The 12,629-nt window shown below is 43.7% G+C and overlaps 1 protein-coding gene across 1 annotated transcript in view; it reads left to right on the top strand.

The window, feature by feature from the left end:
* TMEM132B (transmembrane protein 132B) overlaps nucleotides 1–12,629 on the top strand; it is a 158,180-nt gene that overhangs the window by 27,511 nt on the left and 118,040 nt on the right. The gene's annotated exons all lie outside the window — the stretch shown is intronic.

Below are 12,629 nucleotides of genomic sequence, written 5' to 3'. Positions count from 1 at the left end.
ATCTCCTGAATGAATGTTGTTTGCCCCCAAACTAGAGAAGTATCTCCTTTAGAAGGGTGTGGTGACTGAGCTGTGGTGGAGGATTTGTCCTTCCAGGGGAGTGCTGGTTCTGCAGGTGAGACCAAAACAGAGAAATCCTGGTGGCTACAGCTGTAGTGGTAAAGGAAAAATGCTAAAACACAAAGGAGGTTCTAGGATGGTGTTAGGAAGGAAGGGGAAAGCTAGAGAGAGAATGGTCCCATCCCTCTACTGATTCAGGAAGTGAATTTATCCCTAATCATGGAATACTCTTCTGAACACAGAGACAAAATGGGAGCACATTCCTCTGCCACTGAAGGCTCCAGTTTTTGGTTATGGCCTCTTTGTCCCATTATGTCCCCAACTTTTTATTACATGCATGGGTCCAGGACTCAGGTCTTTGTTAGAGATGAATGATCTGGAAATGGATTTGGCCTCCTGAAATCTGCAAATGTAGAAAGAAGTCAGAAGCACCGTGTGAAGCTGCCTGTCACCCTGCTCTTGCTGTGCCAGACCTGTCTGTCCGTGCTATATCATGGTGGAATCCATCCTGGAGCCAGCTGCTGTCTGAGACTGATCTTCAGCCCTATGAACACTTGAGTTTAATTTAAAAATCACTGTAAGGATTAAAGAATCCTTCCCCAATCCTGCTGGTCCAGGGTGAGTAATTTCTTTCGACAGGCAAGTAAAATGCCGTTAGTTTCTTGCATTACCATCAATCACTCTGGTAAATGGCAAGTAATTTTTGTGTGGTGGCTGGTGAATTTTCCTGACAGCTTTGCAAGGCTGGATAAGCTTTCTAGGTTGTGGCAGCACTGTGAGCAACTCACTTTGGAGGGCTGAATCCTCCTGAACTCTTTCCCATCTTTGGCTCTGGAGCTGCTGGGCTCTGTCTGTCAGGCATCAGCTTGCAGAATGATATTTTGGCCAGATCTGAAGAGCACAAGCTGGGACTTGGAGCTTCAGGGTGTCCAGAGGCAAAAAACTGTCTGTTCATCTTCATAGCTGGAAACATTGCAGGCAAATCCAGGCAGACAGGGTTTGGCACCATCCATTTGTGGGGCTTTCCCTGGACTTTGTTGCAGTGGATTGTGGACCCAGCCAGCCTCTGCTGCACAGCTGGGCTCAAACGAGAGACGAAGCTTGGGACTTGCAAAATCCTTGCCAAAGCTGTGGAGTTCCAAAGGGGGATTCAAAGAGACATTGGTGAAGGCTCAATCTACCTGCAGAGAGTGTTCCAAAAGCTCCTGAGAAGCACCACCTGAAGAAACCAAACTGGGCTGCCAGAGATAAAAGCTGTTGGCACTGTGGCCAAAGAGCTGACTGGGGCTACCTGAGAACCAGAGTGAAGTGCTGACTCCTGAGGAGGAGGATCTTGTAATATTGTCTGCAGGTTAGAGAAAAAAAAAAAAATCTTATTGTGAAGAAAGGAGAACGGAGAGAAAAAAAACAGGGTGAAAAAAAGTCTTTGATGTTTTATCCCAGCTGGAGGGCTGTTCTCATCAGAACTCGCTCGTTATTAGCCTGCTCTGTGGTCATTGGTGCCTGGAGTACAAACCACATAATCATAATGCTCACTAAAGTTTTCACTACCAGCAGAAAAATGCTTTTCTGCTGTAATATATGGTGCCACCTTTTCAAGAAAACTACTGGCCTGAGCTATGCTGGAAATTGAATTCTATCTTGTGGAAAGGGAGATTATTTCCTAAGGTTCCCTTATTCACCGTCCTAGCACACAGTGCTCAAGGTAAAGGTGCACTCCAGGATGATTGATTGGCAAGCGTGAGGGGACTGCTGTTCCATGTGACAGGGATATAAAGAAGGATATTTTTATTTTTTGACAGTGAAGGGGAAATGGCATTACTAGCAATATTCAGCAATGTACTCTGCAGCCCAGTTAGCTCTGCATATTTTATGGCATCCATTTTCTTTCTTCGATTAAACAACATAAAACCCCATAAAATACTCCAATAAAAACAACAACTACTAGTTCAGGCAAAGTTCTTGTGGCCTTTTTAATTCTGGGAGGATTTTCATTGCTGTGTTGTTGGTTTTTTTTTTCACTTCTCTCTAACTCCATCCCTTGTGCTCAGGTCAGTGTCTCCTTGCCACAGCCTGGGTGGAGGTCCTGGTGACAACTTGTTCTGTGCTGCTTTTGTATTCAGAGTGCTGAGCAAGCATGGGACAAAGCAGGATAGATCACTCCATGCTGTAAAACAGCTGCTGGATGTGCCAAGGGTTGGGATGAGTTCAGTGGAATTAGAAGTGTACATAGTTTTCAAAGACCTGCTCTTTTGAATGATCATTTTTTAGTTTATTTTTCTGCTGGTGCAGCTTGAAGGTTCATTTGGCCCTAAGTCATATATACTGATGTCTGGTAAGAAAGAATTAATTCTAATAATATATTACTGGATTTAATAATCTTTAAAAGGAAATGTCTGAGACTCCATGATGGTGAGCAAATTGAGCTGCAGTGATGGAGTGTTTTAAATGCTGTAAGCCCTGCTCCAGTGTTGACCAGGACATGCCGTGGAGCTCGTTATCTGCTTTTGCAAGGAGAGGGATGGAAAGTTTTTATTTTGTTATTGTTTAGGTTCTTCCAGAATCTCTGACCTTCAGAGTTTTTTTTTATTTGTAGAGGCAGAAAAATGACCCTTTTATAACAGTGCTTTGTCTCCCAGGAGACCTGAACTCTGTTCAGGCTGCAAATGTTTTTGCAGTGATGATCTCTGGAAGGAGCCTTCCAATAAAAAGAAACCTGTAAGTAGCTTTGTCTTTGCAGGAGAAAACTTCTGCCTTACTTTGATTTTTTCATTATGGTTTCCAAAGCTGTGTTTCTGCATGATTGCAAGAATTCCAAGTTCAAATACTTTGAACTCCTTCAGGCTGGTAATGCATATTCTCCCTTAAAACTTCTGGGTTTTAAGGAGGAGTTTCATTTCTTAGAGCATTGCGTTGGTTTCAAGGTAAAGGATGTGGTCAGAGTGTTTTAGATCTTTCAGAGAAAGGCTGAAGTGACTGAAGGAGCTTTGATTTTTACTCTGTAGATGTGTTACAGAAAACCACTCCAGCTTTTCACCTCTCCTCTCTGCAGAGAAGCTTTAGCACAAATTGTTGTGTTGGAGGGAGGAGGGCACCGAGTTCAGTCCTGGAGATGTCTGAGGGCATGTGCCAGCACTCCCAGCTCCTGGAATCACAATCCACACATCCCAGCTCAGTTAATTCACAGAGGCACTGGGATGAAGGAAAACATCTCTCTCCTTCAGGGGAGGCTGCGAGCTGAGTGTGCACCCTCAGGAGGGAGGGATGTCAGGAGCTGCTACAAGGATCCTTTAGGCTTGGGAAAAAAACCTGTCTCCTTCTGATTTATAGCAGGAATGGTTAATTCATGTTTACTGGATATTTGGATGTGTAAAGTGTCCAATGAGTTCTAAGAACTGTGTGTTTATTTGCAAATTCTGGGCAATTTTTGCTGCCCTCCAGGCAGACAGAGGACAGAGGATCTGCTCCCTTTCCATGCTGGTGTAGCAGGATTCTCTGGAGCTGGGTGGGATGCCAGGGTTGGCCACCCAAACATCAGGCCTGTCCCACTGCTGTCACGAGTTTGCTGGAATTTAGGAGCCTTCAGCACAATCTAGACCCACACTTGCTTATATTTTGATTAAAGTAATTTATATGTCAAAAGTACAACAGTGTTTTCAGGTGGACTCCAATATATGGTGACTTTTAGTTTTATGAAGAAAATGCCAATTGTTACAGAACTTTTTGACCTTCAGTTTGAAGTACTACTGGAAAACTACAGGAACACATTGAAATTCAGTATCTGTACAATATTTAGGAATACAAGTACATGGTGTCTCCATAGAAATAATAGGGTTTTGTCTCCTTGCATGAATTTCCAAGCAAAGGTGAGCAAACATCCTTATTTTGAAGTTGCCCAGTGAGTTAAATGGTTAATAGCATGTCTTGAGTCAATAGATTTGGACCTGATGTCTCCTGTCTCAGTGCCTGGCAACCCTTTTTCTCCCAGAGGGACAAAATTCCACTGTTGACATATTTCAAAGAAAACAGTGCTCGCTGTGGGAGACGGCGTTTTCATCTCGTGTTACATAAAGACTTCAGAACCTCTCAGGTTTCCATAGCAGTGTTGGAAATCCATATGAAACAGGTCTGGTTTGTGACAGGAATAAATAGGAATAAAAATTAATAGCTTTAATTTTAAGCCAATTAGGATGCCTTTCTGCTGTTTTTCTAAGCTGTATTTGCTTACCTGAGAGAGAGAGAGAGAGAGCAGTTTGAAAAATGGAGTTTCTGCTGGAATGTGAAGATGAAATCTTAAAATGTCTTCTCTCCTTTAAAGAAATGACAGAACTTGGGAGTCTTCATTTGGATGTGGAAATATAACATGATGCTTGGCTGCTTTGAAGTTGATCACATCCTCTTTGCTGATTTTATGAGCATAGTCTAATGCCTAGAAAATGTTTCTCAGACACCTTCCCTTTCAAAAAAAATCCTAAGGAGGGGTGACACCTCTTCTTCTGACCTTGCTTCACAGATGTCAAATTTAACATCTCAGTGTTCAACAAGCACTTTAAAATTCATCAGTCTGGTCATCTAGAGCAGCTGAGGAACTCTCCTAAAATGTTGAGTCATTCTTAAGAAAAATGGGGGGCTCTTGAGAGAATCTGCTGCATATTTTAAAAGAGAAGTTATATGCACAATTTGGTGTGAAGAAGGAGGAAGAATTTTTGGTAAAATACTCCCTCCATCATCATATCCTGTTTTTCATCCTGCCTTATTTTTATCATGCTTCTGTAAAAGCTTCCTCAGAATCATAAGCCATCATACTCAAGGGGTGGTTGTGTTAATTTGTCTTCCCTAATAGTTAATTTATCACATGGAAAGCGCCTTACTGTCAGAATCCAAATTAAAATCCTGTTTACTCTTTTCATTATTCAAAATCCAATATGCTAGTGAGCTCAATGTTTTACATAATTTGAAACATTTGATGGGCTGGAAAAAAGAAAAGGTTGATAGCTTTACCTTTTTGGGTAGAAGAGTGGTAATTGTAACATTCTAAATCTTCAGCATTGATCCCCTCCATGATTTCAAAGGGTTTTCTGTCCTCTGAGTCATTGGCTTTTTTCCTTTTAATCATTTATCCTTTTATGTGTTCCTAGTTTATACCGTTGGAAGGACTCATGAGTGCAAGCCCTCTCATGTGGTTTTATAGGCAATAGAACAGGGTATTTCTATTAGAACCTGGTGCTGAGTAAAATAATAAAAATAATAATGTATAAAATAATATAGAAATAATAATATAATAAATAATATAATAACATATAAAGTAATAACTGTGCCTTTGGTTCAGCCTGTGAACAGGTTTAATTTTCTGTGAGTTAACTGATGCTTCTCTTGAGCAGATTTGTTCCTGCCTTGCCCCCCTGTGCCCGTTTTATCTGCTGTGTCCTACCCAGAGCTTTGGCATTGCCTTTCCTCCTGAGCACGTGTTGGACTGAGATTTTCTGACGTGTGACACTAATAGCTGCTCTCAGGGAAGCTGCAGCCCCAAATGCTTGGCAGGGTTAAGTACAGCAGCTACAGAAGGTTATTTAAAAATAACTGGTGCAGGGAGGAAGTGAGGTGTGCCAGGGGGAGGGAAAGGCACATTTCCTGCTAGGAGTGAAGGTGGGACAGTGCTTGCTGCTTCTCTTTCCCCATCATAGCTGATGGGGAAAGAAAAGTGGAGGTTCCCCCTCCAGGTTCCCCCTGGAGCTCCGTTGAATCCCAGTTGTCAATTGTTTCATTGCAATATAAAACACAGGCAGCGCACACGGGTCCCAGGGAAACTTTATTTGATGGCAAACTTCTCCTTTTCCTCTCCTGGAACCGCGATCAAGGGGCAAACAAAGACTTATATGTGGGGGAAGGTCAGGGGAAGGCACAACTTTCAACAAATCAGGAGAGTTGGGAGTAAGAAATCTAGGTGGGGATAACAATAGTGAACCAATAAACTTCCAAGGGAGGAAAAACGGTTTCAACAAACGGGTAAAGTTTGGAGAAATAGAAACTAGAAACTAGCTGATGAAATAACTGGGAAAAGGTGGAGACAAAAGGAAAACAGCACCAAGGAAAACCACCAAATCACAAATCAAACCATAAACCTACTAATAAAACAAAAAGCACGATACAACAAGTGCTGAGCTGGGGAGGCCCAGGAAAGCTCTGACCTGCAGTGGGGAGGCGTTCTGGGGCACGGGGGGCCAGGCAGAGCCCAGCACACCCAGGGCTGCTTTTGGCAACATCTGAGCCAATTATGCACTCAAGGGTCAGTCACTGGAGCAGTTTTTAGCATGGATGAAATTCAGATGTCAAATCTTAAGCAAAACTCCAGGTGACTTTGGAATTTGCTGCCTTTAACCCCAAGGGCACACCTGGGGGTTAAACAATCGCCTGTTGCATATTCATACATCTCATACATGATGCATAAATTCCATTCAAACACAGGATTCTGTCTGGTCATTGTCAACTTCTTCCTCTTAATCCTCATGCCATCTTCCTGTCTGAGCGAGGTGGGAAGAAGTTAGTTTTCTGCTGATAAGGGAGCAATCAATTCCCTTTCTCTGGAAGATTTAGGTGTCCTGTGGCATCTATGTGGTGCAAGTCCTTTCTTAACCAAATATCTTACATAGCATAGTTTCTATTTTAACATTATGTAATAACCTAAGACAGTACTTAATAGTTAATTTAATACTTAAGAAAATTAATACAGCATAACTTTCTAACATAACACATACAATATTCATTTTAATACTTGCGAAAAGCCAATCATAAAATACACATTTTTCACAACTGGCCCTGGCTTTTTTAGAGCCATGCTGAGCTTTTTGCCTGCTGGTACCTTCATCAGACCCTTTTACCTGGGGTTCCCTTCAGTTTGGTGCCTTGCAGTTGCTGTTTCCAAATTGCCATCTGCTCACCATGTACTTACACCTCTCTGTGGGGCTGTGTAGGCCGCTTGTTTTACTTTGCTATAAAGCAGAATATTCTTTGTGTTTCTACTCTTGTGACCTCTTTGGAGAGGGCTCAGGTCTTTGCAGGGTCTTTATGTATTTTGAAGTGCATTTTACATACTTGGAAAAATAACTTTGCCTATAGTGACATTAATATGGAATTGAGGAAGCAAACACAGCTGGCCCAGTGCTGCTATTTGAAGGAGAATTTGATGGGGAAGTAATTTGAACATAAATCTGTGACAGGTCTTTTAAAATACGAAAGAACAAAGAAGAACGAAAGTTCTTGGGAAAATATTTTGAAAAATAAACACTTGCTTAGCTTGTGAAGGTTGAGGACCTGATCCCCTGAGCTGTTGTGAATTCTGTGAGAGGTGAGGCAGTGCAGGGCTCCTGATTTCACACCCCAAGGCCACAGCAGCAGAAAGGGCATTTGCCAGGGTCTGGTTTTTCATGGCTGGCTGTTATCAGTGGCTCTGCAGCAGGAGAGTGAAGATACCAAAATATTCCTTGGCAGCTCTGGCTCTGACTCCTGGTTCTGCCATGTGTTTTTGGAGTGGCTTTACATCACCTCATTTCCTCATATTTCTGGATTACCCATGGACAATTTTGTCCAGGAGTCTCAGGAAGAGAGAAGAGAGGGATGCTGCCTCTCCTTGGGGGAGCTCCCTCTGCTCTAGCTGCATTTCCCAGGAGGTTTTGCTTTCACACCCTTTTAGGGATGAACTCCTGACTGTCTGTGCCTCCCTCCCAAAAGCCACGGAGTGCAGTGGATGTGGGAGCTGTGAATCACAGACCTGCTTCTCTCTCCCAGCCAGCTCCCTCTCCTTCCTCCACCTCTCCAGGAATCCTGGTATTCCATCCTTTATAGAACACTGCCCATCTCACCCACGCCCACGAGTCCCCAGATGTAATGTCTGAGTTCAGTGATGATTTTAATTTCTAATGCTTGGTTTAATGTAGCCTAAAACACATGTATTTTAACTAGAAACTCCCCAGGGACCTTGTTCAGAACTAATTGCTTGCTGTTTGTGCAATTCTTCAAATATGTTAAATGCTCTGTGAGGGCTTGGAATTACTCAGCTCTGCTCTGCTTTGGTCTTAGAGAAGGGGAGGGGTGTCTAGCTGGGAATTGGGATGGATAAACCCTCATTCTGGCTCTGCAGAGAGTATAATTTTGGGCAAGTCGACTAAACTGGTTACAGCTTGGATTTCCTGTAGGGAAAGGATAATGGCTTTATTTTTAATTGGGCTAAAAATGTGTGTGGAAGGCCTGGCTGCAGAAATGGTTGGAAATTACAAATGAAATTTATCATAACTGTTATTATTAATACGTCACTGAGGATGAATTTAGCTCAGATCATGCTTTCCCCCTCCAATGGGGTGGGGAGGGGCTAAGAGGATTTCTAAAATAGCTCTGAAAAAGTCGTTTTTCACATCATTTTGAGCATTTCCCATCTGCTGTGAGCACATCTCTGGTTTATTTCCTAAATATCTTTTCCTTCTGTTTCTATTTTAAAGTTCCTTTTGCCAAGACTTTACCTCCCAGTTCCCACTGCCAGGCTTGGGGCTGGGGCTGTGTGACAAGCAAGGATTTACCTTTCAGATTTTGCACTTAATTGACTGGGAGGCTGTGGAATTTCCCTCACCAAGTGCTGGGTGCATAAACCCCTCCTGCAGCTCTGAGTTTGCTCCCAGCCCTGGTGATTACTTGTCCCTTCTTTCCTTGTGTTGGGAGAACTGAGAGAAGAGGTTCAGACTGGCTCAATTTGCAGGATCAAATACATTTTGGGCTGGGATTGCATTTTAAAAGAGTTTCTGGTTCCAGGTTGGCAGGCTGGGAGTGCTGCTCCTTCCAGCCCATCACGTTTGTATCTTTATATTCCACAGTAAATGGGGGACACATTGTTCAGGGGAAATCCTGCCAGGGCTACCAAATGTGTTCCAAAATCCTCATTGCAAGCAGCTCCTGGTGTGCCTCTGGAGCTGCAGGAGGGGCTGTGCTCACTCTGAAGCAGCTCTGGCTTTCTCCCCACCTGCATCCCCTGCACATCCCACGTTGGCAGGCTGGGAGTGCTGCTCCTTCCAGCCCATCACGTTTGTATCTTTATATTCCACAGTAAATGGGGGACACATTGTTCAGGGGAAATCCTGCCAGGGCTACCAAATGTGTTCCAAAATCCTCATTGCAAGCAGCTCCTGGTGTGCCTCTGGAGCTGCAGGAGGGGCTGTGCTCACTCTGAAGCAGCTCTGGCTTTCTCCCCAGCTGCATCCCCTGCAGATCCCACAAAGGGATCACAAAGGGACAGTGGCACAAAGGCTGTGCTGGAGGGGTCACCTTTCTGTGGGACCTCCCTCCCCCCTGTGGCAGAGATATCCCCAATGCACAGGCCCTGTACAGGGTAATTTCTGCCCAGCTCCCTGCCTCACATCCCTGCTAACTGCATTTTCAAATGCCACGGACACTGCAATGTTTTAGACATGAGTTTTCAACAGGACGCTTTTCTGTCTGACAATTCTGCTTTTCAGAAAGCAAATATTTTGTGAGAACAAAATGTCAGTTTTGCTAAATTTCCAATTGGCTGCCATGTTTTGTTCCTTTTTTGCCCCTCTCATTTCAAAAATTATCTTTATAAAAAAAGTAATTAAGCCATCTTAGTGGTAACAGTTGCTTATTGGGTCAGGGTTCTATGAAATACTTCAGCAGCTCCTTTCCACAGTTTCGTGCACAGAGATGGCAGAATTTTTGTCAGCTGGCAAACTTAAAGGACATCAGATTTTTTTCAGGCAATTCCATTTATCCTTACAGCTCCCTTTGAGTTGGCAGAGCAACACTTTCCAGTATTTTATACGTGGGGAAGGGAGGTATAAGAAAACTAAATGATCCACCCAAGCTTCTAATTGAAGCCTGGCACAGAGTAGGGCCCACACACGTGCCATTCACCATCCCTTCTCCAGCTCATGGCAGCTCTGCTAGGAATTTCTTACTCTTTTTTGAAGCCTCAGTCCCCAACACTTACAATAATTTTTGTGCCTGTGGAGCTGGGGGGAAAATTTAAAGATATGAATCACTTATCTAAGGAACAGTAGGCTCAAACTCCCATATGTAGGCTGGTTTCATTTGAATTTCTTGACTTTTCCTAAGTGAGAAGCTGAACGTAGTTTCTTCCTTCTTTCAACCTTCCTGGCTCTACTGATATCCAAAAATGCAAAATGACATCTTGTCTCAGCCCACTAGAGCAGATGCAAGGGATTAGACTGGAATTTTTCCTAAAATGCAGCATTCTGAGACACTTCTGGAGAGCGTGGCTGGGGAGCAGCGAGCGCTGTTCACTTGCTGCTCACCCAGCGAGGCAGGGGGACACAGCCAGCAGGGACAGCACGGCCAAAAACCACAGGGCCTCCTGGAAGGGTCACCCTGAAGGGAAGCCAGGCTTGGGCCAGCAGGAGAGTCTCACCTGATGGCAAAAACCAGCTCAGACACAAGGGGATGAACAGCAAAGCTCGCTGGTGAGGGGTGGGCCAAGAGGGAGGTCGGTGTTTTGGGGTGCAGGGGCCATGACGAGGCTGGGACAGCTGGGTGTGCAGCAAGAGGGGCATGTTGGAGCTCCTGCATCCTTACACTCTGTGTGAGCACCTCTGATGCAGGCAAAGGGGAGCAGCTTCAGGAGGAGCTGCACAGGGCTCCTGAATCCTGCCCAGGGGTGCAGGAACTGCGTCCTGGAGCTCCTCAGCCTTGGTGTAGCTCCTCATCCTCAGTGTAGCTCCTCATCCTCGTTGTAGTTCCTCATCCTCATTATAGCTCCTCATCCTCATAGCTCTTCATCCTCGTTGTAGTTCCTCATCCTCATTGTAGCTCCTCATCCTCAGTGTAGCTCCTCACCCTCGTTGTAGCTCCTCATCCTCTTCCTCCCTGGATTTGGTTCAGGACAGACAAAAGGAGCTGCTGCAGAGTGAAGCTATCTGCAGTGCAAAGCTGTGTAGGAGGACATAACGAGCTTCTGGCAGATGGGAAAGGCTGATGAATCCTGAAATTGTGGATAAGTTCCAATTGTCCTGGTGTGCCTGTCCCCCCAGCATCTCCTGCCCTTCAATTAACCTTTAATTAATCAGGATTTGACCTGGGTGAAAAGTCAGGGTAGAAGTTTTCAGATGCATTGTCAACAAAAAATATGGGAACTTGATAGAATGGTGATATGAATTTCTTTAAAAAAATACAAAATTGGCTGGGGAAGAGAGAATTTAAAAACAGGTACTTTGATTTGTTTGAGTTTTTTTTTTTTTTTTTTTTGGGTTTTTTTTTTGCTAGTCCCTAATGATTTTTTTTTTTTTTTCAAAAGTGGTTGACTAATGAAAGAAAATATTGAATCCATTGCTGAGGGCCTAATTCTCTGTCTCATGTGGATTACAAGTCAGTCTGAAATGAAGCCATGCAGGTGTCTTGCAGGAATGATTTGGTCCAGTGTAATTACTACAGAATAAGTGAATGTCCCTCTGAAAAAAAGAAGAGGAGGTGATAGGGAAGGGGCACATCAGCTTTGAGGAATGATGTTTGGAGATATGAATGCCTGTGGGAAAGCACGAAGGAGACAATTAGAAAAATATCAGGTAAAATCCTGTTACAGAGAATATTTTTCATCAGCTTGGTTATGCCAGGCATGGATTTGACCCATCAAGTCACTACAGGCTTACGGGCAAAAATAAGGATATCATAAAAGCAGGATGAATTAATTCCTTCTCAGAGGAACAGACCACCCATGGAGCCATGAACTCGCTTTGATCCAAGCCCATGAACTCAGCCAGAGCTCCAAGGAAGTTTTTAATGGTGTAACAAGAGCCCCAACTGGCCATGAGGCATGGGGCAAACCCATCACAATTCACTGTTAAATAACACTCCAGGTCCCAGCAGTGCTGTTCCATTCCACCATATAACTAAAAGGTCCCTCTTGGCTTTGCTTTTAATTAATTAAGTCACAGCAGTGGCGAGCGTGGCGCTGCAGCAGTTTCTCTCTGCCTAATTGTTCTCCAGGCGTATTTGCAGCACTCCTGTTGTAATCCCAGGCTTGTTTCAGGAGTCAAGCTGCACAAATGAAGTTCCTGCTAATAAAAGCAGTTTGTTTCCTATTCCTTGGCAATCTGTTCCTAACGCTGAGCCTCGCTGGAGCATGGACTTTTTATTTTTGGCAAGTTTTATTTTTTCTGAGCCAAAAAACGGTGACATTTACCAGCTACCACACTGCTCTCAAACTCTAGCCATTCTCAGGATATCAAAGTTTTCTATGTCAGCATCATATTATTTTCGGCAGCAGCAGTCTGATGTGCCCAGTTTGATAGATCCTGCTGCAATGACATAATTATTTTCCTCCCTCAGTCTAGGATAACTTAACACCTCTTCTCTCCTTCCTGCATTAAGGTCTTTGAGCAATGAAACGAATTTTTTTTCCATGCAGACATCCCTAATATCAGAAGATACCTCACTCCCAAATGTTTGCAGACAGGAGGATGTATTTTATATCACATTGCTCTTATTGCCCATCTTAAACTGCAGGACAGACACAGCAAATTAAATCAGTTTATGCTTCATCACATCTGTTTCAT

Source organism: Onychostruthus taczanowskii, unplaced genomic scaffold (genome assembly GCF_017590055.1).
Source record: "Onychostruthus taczanowskii isolate IOZ18803 unplaced genomic scaffold, ASM1759005v1 scaffold32, whole genome shotgun sequence".
Classification (NCBI taxonomy): domain Eukaryota; kingdom Metazoa; phylum Chordata; class Aves; order Passeriformes; family Passeridae; genus Onychostruthus; species Onychostruthus taczanowskii.
The sequence above is the reverse complement of the archived record's forward strand: the minus strand, read 5'-3'. Positions and strand labels throughout refer to the sequence as shown.